The sequence below is a fragment of the Gossypium hirsutum genome, chromosome A09 (genome assembly GCF_007990345.1).
Source record: "Gossypium hirsutum isolate 1008001.06 chromosome A09, Gossypium_hirsutum_v2.1, whole genome shotgun sequence".
NCBI classification, from domain to species: domain Eukaryota; kingdom Viridiplantae; phylum Streptophyta; class Magnoliopsida; order Malvales; family Malvaceae; genus Gossypium; species Gossypium hirsutum.
In genome coordinates this window covers 38362610-38372188 of record NC_053432.1, presented here as the reverse complement: position 1 = coordinate 38372188, position 9579 = coordinate 38362610, and the positions used below count along the sequence as shown (strand labels likewise).

General features: G+C 33.0%; 1 long non-coding RNA gene and 1 other non-coding gene across 8 annotated transcripts; one reads left to right on the top strand and one right to left on the bottom strand.

Annotated features, from left to right (window-relative positions):
- Positions 1-703: 703 nt before the first annotated feature.
- Positions 704-4892, bottom strand: LOC107940644 (uncharacterized). 7 transcript variants are annotated; one of them, XR_005901739.1, is made up of 6 exons: positions 4625-4892; positions 3858-4229; positions 2805-2928; positions 2082-2285; positions 1003-1091; positions 704-885 (listed from the first exon to the last, which is right to left on the bottom strand). It is a non-coding gene; the product is annotated as an uncharacterized lncRNA (long non-coding RNA). The 7 variants fall into 7 exon arrangements; XR_005901738.1 differs by having other exon boundaries at positions 1003-1633; positions 2082-2207; positions 4625-4844; XR_005901736.1 differs by having other exon boundaries at positions 2082-2207; positions 4625-4841.
- A 4151-nt stretch (positions 4893-9043) lies between these two features.
- On the top strand, positions 9044-9150 carry LOC121206879 (small nucleolar RNA R71). The gene has a single exon (XR_005902051.1). It is a non-coding gene; the product is annotated as a small nucleolar RNA R71 (small nucleolar RNA).
- The last annotated feature ends 429 nt before the right edge of the window (positions 9151-9579 follow it).

The window sequence follows — 9579 nt, the reverse complement described above, 5'->3', positions numbered from 1 at the left end:
ATGCAATGAAAATTGGCATATGCATTTCATCACAAAACTGTTAATGCATTTGATGCAATGAAAACTTGCATATACATTTCATCACAAAAAAATTTATGTACCATTTCTTGTGCTAGACCCCGAACATACAAATTGTATTTCAGTAGTTGCCATTTCTTTTATAACAACCTATCCTCTATAAATTCATCCTTGAAATTTGAACACATTAGTGTTCCCCACAAGGCCAGGGTTTTTCACCAATCTTGATTTGCAAATTCACATTGCAGCAAAATTGACTTTTAGCGGCGTTTTTTAGGGTCTTTAAGCGCCGCTAAAACTATTTGCGGCGTTTTTACAAGCGCCGCAAAAACGCCTCTGTAGACGGTGCCACTAAAGTTTGTGGCGTTTATTTAAAAAAACGCCGCTAAAGGTGACCTTTAGCGGCGCTTTTCCCACAAACGCCGCTATAGGTCATGACCTTTAGCGGCACTTTTCCCACAAATGCCGCTAAAAGTCATGACCTTTAGCGGCGCTTTTTCCACAAACGCCGCTAAAGGTAATGAAATTTAAAAAAAATATTATAAAAGTCATGAAAAATATAAAAAAATTAAAATTCATTATCAAAATATTGAGAAGAATAATATCCATGATATAAATATAAAAATTTTCTATTAAAATTTTAACTAAAAATATTAAAATAAAAATAAAAATTTAGAATCAAAACTAAAATAAATAATAAAAATTAGATTAAATATAAAGATATCAACCAAATAAGGACTTAAATCATAACCATGTAAAATATAAGATATTATCATCAAGATTTACATCCTCATCTTGCTCAAATTTTGGTGGCTTGTACCATTTCTTGAACCATTCATCTTGTAGAATTTCAAGAACAGTTATACGCTGCCAAAAAAAAACATGCAGAATTTCAACCAAAATGCACACGCTAAAGCTTATGCTGTGATCAAAGATTGCATGTAATCACAAATTTTCATAGGATGAATTGAATTTGAAATTTACGTAAGAGGGTTTGGATCAAGAATACGCTTAATCAAATTCCTAGGACCAGATGAAAACCATGATGGACAGCTGAAAGAAGCCTCCTAGATCTGAAATTTATCAAGGTACAAACAATTTTAATGAAGTTCTCATCTAAAAAGACTGGCCAAATCTGTAGGGTACTTACTTTCTTGAAATCACCTCAAGCAGATAAAACTTTCTTAAATATTTAGTGCAGAAAGCTAAGAATTCAGGAGGATTGTCTCAGCTATCACCACAGTCCATTACTTACTATGAAGGTTGTTTCTATGAAGATGATAAAAGTACAAACCGTTGTTCTTAAGTGTGCAGTAAACAGAAAAATTACGTTTCTCCACTATTATAGATAATAGTTATCTTAGAAACAAGAAAGCTGGCAATTTAGAATATTTTAATTCCAGTAACTAATATTTTGGAAACTCAGTCTGTTGAAACAGAAGCATAAACACTTAGAAAGTGATGTAAATGCTGCCAACTTATACATGCTAAAGGATTAAGACAGAGCATAGACATTAATAGCCACCTCTTATGCTTTGACCATACTGCGGGACAACTTCCCAAAAACAAATCAGAAATGAAAAAAGTGGTGTATGCCACACATTGCAGCAGTTTCCTAAAGAGCCAAATGTTATTCTTCATGAATCAGTATCAGTTCAACACTCAGAATCACAAGAAATTATGAAGTACCATAAATTTTTAATCATAAGCTAACAACAACCGGCAACATTGCATCAAAATTAATTATTATCATATGGTTTAATTTCACATCCTAGTAACAATTCAACATTCCAGAATTCTAAATAGCATTGGTTCCAAAAGGTGATTTACTACTCAAGCAATTAAAATTAGCAGAGTCATAGTGACATTTTCAAAAGACAAAAGCCCTTGAAAGTTATCAGAAAAGTAATCGTATGATTTATTCTAAGTTCTTAACATCCTAGCAATAGTTCAACATTCCACAATTAACAATACTATTGGTTCCCAGAGGTGATTGACTACTCATACTACTGGAATTTGCATACTATCAGTCAAATATTCAAAAGAAAGGCCTTAAAAGTTACCTGGAAATGTAAGCTATTGAGGCAACGTGCAATCTGTTTGAAAAGCGGAACCATACATCGTTGGAACTCCACAGACTGTGTTGCTTCAAGTACTTCCTCAAGTTCCCCGAGGAAGAGAACTTCCTTCTGACAATTAGTCAAAGGCCAATACTTCAACAACCCTCTAATAACCGTATCAGCTAACTTATAATCCTTCTCAACAAACTGTATAATACAATAATCCTTCTCAACAAACCGTATCAGCTAGTAAATTGACATAACATTATATATAATTTATTTATCATATAAGATTTTTGAAATTATATAATTTAGTTTAAGGAATTTAATGTCAGAACTAAATTTCATTTTTTTAAAGGAAAAAATAGATTAAAAATAGCCAAATTAGAGTATAAATACTAAATCAGTAACATAAACATAGTGCAATGACAAACAGCAGAATTTGACATATATATAATACTTTAAAAAAGTTATAAACACAATTTTTAAAAAATCATTTATATGTAACTGAATAGAAATTATAAACAAGAATGGGCTCTTACAGTTCATTTGTCAACTTAAGAACACTTGATTATAATATGGTAGGAGAGGTTTGAATATAAAAAAAAAAAGCATTCAAAGTATAACTGGACCTCCAATTGATCAAACAAAAGAATACATAAATAAGGCATCATCAAGGCAAGATTTAGACCAAAAGGCCAGCTTTGAACAACTCTCATAGCTTACCTTCAGATCTTGAACTGCTTGTTCCCTTGTAATTTCCTTTTGCTGGCGAGAACGTTTGAGAAAGCCAATGCATAACTCAACTCGAAATCACAGTTTTGAAGCCTTTGCTCAATTCCACCCCAAACTATATTTTATCAAGACATGAAAGTGAATGATAAACCTCAAACACCTCACTCTTTAATTACGTACAAAAGATTGGCAAAAATGCTTTAAATAAAAATGGTATTTCCCTACATAAATACAAAGTCCTATTGCCTTTGTACAATTCTCAGGGCTTTAACAATGGCATCTCTCAAATCAAATGGTTAATATTCTACATATCTCTTCAACAAAAAACAACAGAGTGGTAAAAACTAAAACTAACCCCAAAAGGTAAAAATAAGAAAAAAGGGGAAAAATGATACAAGAACATCAGAAAATGCACATCAGCAGCGTAAATCCCTATTACATCACATTCAGTCTTTTTTTTTCTTTTTCTCTTCAGAAATCAGAGAACTTAAAGCAATTTCAAGCCATAAATATCATCATACACAACATCGGTTTCGGCTTTGGTTTCATTCGAGTGCTAATTAACTAAAACATAAAATGGGAGAAGTAAAAATAAAAATAAATAAATAAAAAGCATGAGTTTCACTTCTACATGAATGCTGCTGGCAAAAGGAAAAACACCCATCCTACTGTCTCTCTCGAATTTTAGAATGCTGTGATCATTCTATTAACATTAAAACATGCAATTTTTATTTGGATATATACAAACTTATATATTGTCAATAATTCAAATGCAAATCCTCGTTATTTTTTATCAAGTTAAGACTTTTTTTTTGGTAATACAATAAAAAACTAAGACAAAACAATATTAGAATTATTCTGATCTTTCATCAGCAAACTCAACATTAAAATTGAGACCGTTTCAAATATTCGAATATTAATGATACTAGCAACCGAAATTTGTGATTTATTTAATACATAAGAAAGACATTATTAATTTAAACATAAACCTCATGATTCCACACACTAACGAAAACTAAAAATATGCTCGAAAATCAGATGTACCTTTGATTTATCTCTAAGAGACCATATAAGAGGAACCTGGCTAGCCTCTACTGCTTCTGCTAGTGCAACAAGTTCATTTGGAGGTGGGGTCACAACTGATCCAAAGCTGATATACACCACGGTTGCAGGTTTTTGCTTGTCGAGCCATGTCAGGCAACCATATGGATCTGGAGCGGATGGTGGTGGTGTTGCAAGGATGAACGGTCCAACATTCAGGTATTGCTTGAACTTGGATTTCAAATCAGTTGTCCTATCAGGGTCTAGTTATTCACAAGAGTTTAATTAGGAAGACTGCAGTTGCCTCTGGTAGAACTTGGCCCATTCGATGCAGCATGCGTAAGAAGAATGATTCCAAGTTTCCAAAGACAATTCCTTCAGGCAAGTCACGGATTAACAAATGTATGCAAGCAAACAGCAAAAACCACACATATAAGCAAATCTGCAACTAAATCTCAGAAAAGATAAGTTGGGAATCTTACAGTCATAATATGCAATCAACAAAACAACATTGTACGTAATGTTTATGTGTACTTCACGAAAAGGGAAAAGAAAAAGAAGAAAAAAAATCATAATAAGAGAATCGCTTCAGATCTACTAGAAACCGTTCATAACCAGAAGAAAATACAATAAGTCAAACAAAACAACATCAATGTAATAGATCAGACAGATTTAAAAACCTTAATTTTAAAGATATGAAATGTTTGAAAAGAAAACAAAGCAAAAAACAAAAAAAAGAAAAGAAAAGGGGGGAAGGAGAGAGAACGTACAGATTTAGAGAAGAAGGCCATCAAGCGTCGGAAAAAAAAAGCAAAAGCCATTACAACGAACTCAAGATCTGACGGCGGAGATTGCTGCCTCTCGTCGTCCTCAGACATTTGGTGTTATTGGAAATGGGAAATTTGGGGGCGAATTTTCAGAGTAAAAGGAAAAAGAATTTAGTACAAACTTTTACTTTGGGGATTTAGGGCACGCGGCAGAGATGGGAAGAAGAGGGAATAATGGGCGGGTAATAAAAAATTATTGGTCTTTTGCGGCGATTTCATAAAAAAACGCCACTATAGCTTAATCTTTTGCGGCGTTTTTAGTAAAAATGTCACTTTTGTTCAATTTTAATTTTTTTTTTATTTTTAACATTTTTTTATTTTTTTCTTTCAAAATTTTTGTGTTGAGTTTATCATTTTTTAAAAATTTTTGAATATTGAATTTTTTTAATTGAAATATGGATTAAAATATTAAATATTAAATTTTTAAGTTTTAAATTTTTAAATTTTTAAATTTTTAAATTTTTATTTTTTTATTTTTAAATTTTAATTTTTTTGAATATTTTTATAGAAATAAAATGGAATCGATGAATTAAAAAAAAATACAAAATGACAAAGCAATACAAGTATTATTCTTTTAAGTATAAATACATTAATATATTTTTATATTGAATAAATATAAATATTTATATACGCAATATAATTGTGTTAATAATTTACAAGAACTGGATCAAATTAAAGCTCATGCATATATACAATTGCACACTAAACTATTGTTCACGTATGCTTTTGGGATTTAACCCATTTTGATATATATTTTTTAAAAATAATAATTTATATTTATCTTATTTAGATTTATATTATAAAAAAATCCAATATACACAAGTTAAGTAGTTCACCATATTTACCCCTAAACACTAAAAATTAAACCCTAAATCTTAAATCATAAACCCTAAATCCTAGACCATGAATATATATATACTTAATATCGATATGAAATTTATTTTTTAGATTTTAGGGTTTATAGTTTAAGAGTTTATGATTTATGGTTTATAGTTTAGGGTTTATAATTTACGATCTATAGTTTATGGGTTTAGAGGCTAGTTTTAAGGCTTGGGGTTTAAGGGTTGGGGTTTAGGGGTTGGAGTTTTAAGGGTTTATGATTTGAGATTTAGGGTCTGGTGTTTAAAGAGTTATTGATTAGTGTTTATAGCAGCGTTTATAACCTAGCGCCACAAAAATGCACCTATTGCGGTGTTTAGGGTTTTAGGGGTTATAGTTTAGTGTTTATGGCTTATTAAGGTTTAGGGGTTTACCATTTTAGGGGTTATAGATTAGTGTTTTATGTTTTTTGGGGGGGTTTAAGATTTTAGGAGTTACATGACTTTTAGCGGCGTTTCACCAAAAGCGCCGCTAATACTCTGGTCTTTAGCGGCGTTTCACCAAAAGCGTCGCTAATGCTCTGGTCTTTAGCGGCGTTTCACCAAAAGCGCCGCTAATGCTCTGTTTTTAGCGGCGTTTTAACAAAAAACGCCGCTATTGCTCGGTTTTTAGCGGCGTTTTGACAAAAATGCCACTATTGCTTTGTGTTTTACAATTTTTGCGGCGTTTTTTGATAAAACGCCGCTAAAGCCCTATTTTCCTGTAGTGTCATGTATCATATCATATTTATTCTCCATTCACAACACATTTCAATTGTCTACCCCATTCCTTCCTTTCCACCAAATACGGGGCATTAGCATCAAGGAAGGTTTAATCATTTCATTCACCACATATATTCCATTCATTCCTTCTTACTACTTCCTGACACAAGCAAGCACATCAAGCATTATAGATACAATCACTGTTAACAAGTTACTGGGCAATAAATCTTAATAAATTTAAACATCAAGCCACCATTAGAACAAAACATAAATTTAACTTTACTTGGACATAAGACATCCCTATGCTAGCTAGTAAAATTATTCAACACAAAAGTTAAAGGAACTCACCATAATACTTCTAAGGACAATTTTATCTATGCAACGGACTCCTACCCTTTTCTACTAGGACGTTTCCCCTACTTCTTTAGCTATATACAATCCATATTCACAAATACAAAGAAATCAACCACAACATCAACTAATTTCTTTAATGCAAATAAGAATCTAACAACTATTGTAACATGTACCATTACAACAGAAAAGGAGATTCTTATCTACTACAAAACTTTAAGATAAGCTTTCTCTATAGCAATGTCCAAAATATAACTTAAATAACAAGTTACGACAGAAAAAGTGTTTAGGAAATTTACCGCTACCACTCAAAGGAGCAACCTCTAAGCAAGAAAAAACCATAATTTTTCTAACACACAAAATGGAGTTTCCACCACCTAAAACTAGTCAATGGAAACAAATGAAAACTCTGAAAGAAAAATGCAGTCTTCCTTCATAGTAGAATTTATACTGGAGGAAAATTTAAAGTAAATTATTCTTTAACCTATCACCGTTCATGCAAACAAAAATCAACTAATCATTTCTATGATTGAGGGCTTAAACGGGTCGTACACGGGTACTCTCTGGTTGGAGGGACCCCCTTGGTTCCTTCCCCACCAAAGATTGGGGTGATCTCGCCACTACGAATTTTGGTTTTAAAGTACAAGTTATATCCCCTATTACCTAAGTAGTTGGCCTCCACATGATTTGTTTGTTGTGACTTCCCTAATTCATGCCTTCACCGTCATGCCCTACATTTGAGTGGTTAGAAGGGGTTGATTGGGAGCTTACAATCGTGCTGAGCTAATTTCTATATACATTCCATATTAAAAAATACAAAGAAATAAGCCACAACATCAACTAATGTCTTTAATGTATATAAGAATCAAACAACTATTGTAACATGCACTATTTACAATAGAAAGGGAGATTCTTATCTGCTCCAAAACTTTAAGATAAGCTTTCTCTATAGCAATGTCCAAATCATAAATTAAATAACAAGCTATGACAAAAGAAATGTTTAGGAAATTTATTGTTTCCACTCAAAGGAACAGTCTCTAAGCAAGCCAAAACCATAATTTTTCTAAAATGAAAAAAGGACTTTCCACCACCCAAAACTAGTGATGGAAACAATGGAAAAATTCTGAACGAAAAATGTAGTCTTCCTTCACCATATAATTTATACTTAAAGAAAATTTAAAATAAATTATTCTTTAACCAATCACCGTTCATGCAAACACAAATCCACTAAACTTTTTTATAATTGAGGGCTTAAACGAGTCATGCACGGGTACTCATTGGTCGAAGGTACCCCCTTGTTCCCTCCCCACTTAATATTGGGGTGATCTCGCTCCTCAAATTTTTGTTTTGGGGTATGGGTTATATCCCCTATTACCTCAGTAGTTGGCCTTCATGTTATCTCTACATTTGAGCTGGTTAGAAGGGGCTGATTGGGAGCTTGCGATCATGCCGAGCTCATTTCTATATACATTCCATATTCATAAATACAAAGAGATCAGCCACAACATCAACTAATTTCTTTAATATAGATAAGAATCTAACAACTATTGTAACATGCACCATTCACAACAGAAAGGGAGATTCTTATCTACTTTAAAATTTTAAGATAAGCTTTCTCTACAGCAATTTCCAAATCATAACTTAAATAACAAGCTACGGCCAAAAGAGTGTTTAGGAAATTTAACATTACCATTCGAAGAATAGCCTTTAAGCAGGCCAAAACCATAATTGTTCTAACATGCAAAATGGAGTTTCAACCACCCAAAACTAGTCAACGGAAACAAAGGCAAAATTCTAAAAGAAAAATGGAGTCTTCCTTCACCGTATAATTTATACTGGAAGAAAATTAAAAATAAGTTATTTTTTAACAAATCACCATTCATGCACATACAAATCCACTAAACATTTCTATAATTGAGGGCTTAAACGGGCCATGCATGGGTACTCCTTGGTTGGAGGGACCCCTATGGTTCCCTCCCCACCTAAGATTGGGGTGATCTTGCCACCCCGAATTATAGGTTTTAGAGTACGGGTTAGATCCCCTATTACCTAAGTAGTTAGCCTCCGAATGATTTGTTCATTGTGACTTCCCTAATTCGTGCCTTCACTATTATGCCCTACATTTGTGCTTTTTCAAAAGGGTTGATTGAGAGCTTGCGATCTTGTCGAGCTCATTTCAAGTAAATTAAGCCTCTCGAGGATTTGTTTGATATTATTCTCATTACTAACTGTATTCACAGTCGGTTACTTTTCTCGATATGTGAACTGCTTAATCGACCACATATAAGAATTCATTACAATATCCTCAATGAGTTGGAAACCTTCAACATAAGTCGTCAACATGAATGCCCCTACAGATGCCCCGTCGAGACTAGGTCACAAGTTTTCGTCTAGCGCATTATAAAAAGTTTGTAATTGCAACCAATCATGTAAACCATGGTAATGACATTTACATAGCATAAGTTTGAAATGCTCCTACGCTTCATATAATGACTCTACCTCGAGCTACAGAAAGTTGGTAATGTCCATTCTGAGCTTCATGGTTTTACTTAGAGGAAAATATTTTGCCAAAAACTGACTTATTAGCTCATCCCATGTGATTATTGAGTCCATTGGCTGCAAATGTAACTGCATGAAAGCATTATTACTAAAAAATAAGGGAATAACCAAAAACATATAGCATCATCAGATACCCTGTTATATTTAAAAGTATCACATATGGTTAGAAAACACTTAAGGTTCTAGCGCGAGTCTTCATTCATCAATCCTTGGATCTGAAGATTCTCTTGGATCATTTGAATCATGATCGGCTTGATCCCAAAATTGTTAGCATTAATCGTCGAACAATTAATGCTTCCTCGGACAACATCGAGATTAGGCATGGCGTAATCATGCAATGTTCGTTCACCCATTGGTATTTGGCATGGTGGTGGTGGACATTCTTTTACTCTTGGATCATTGATAGGG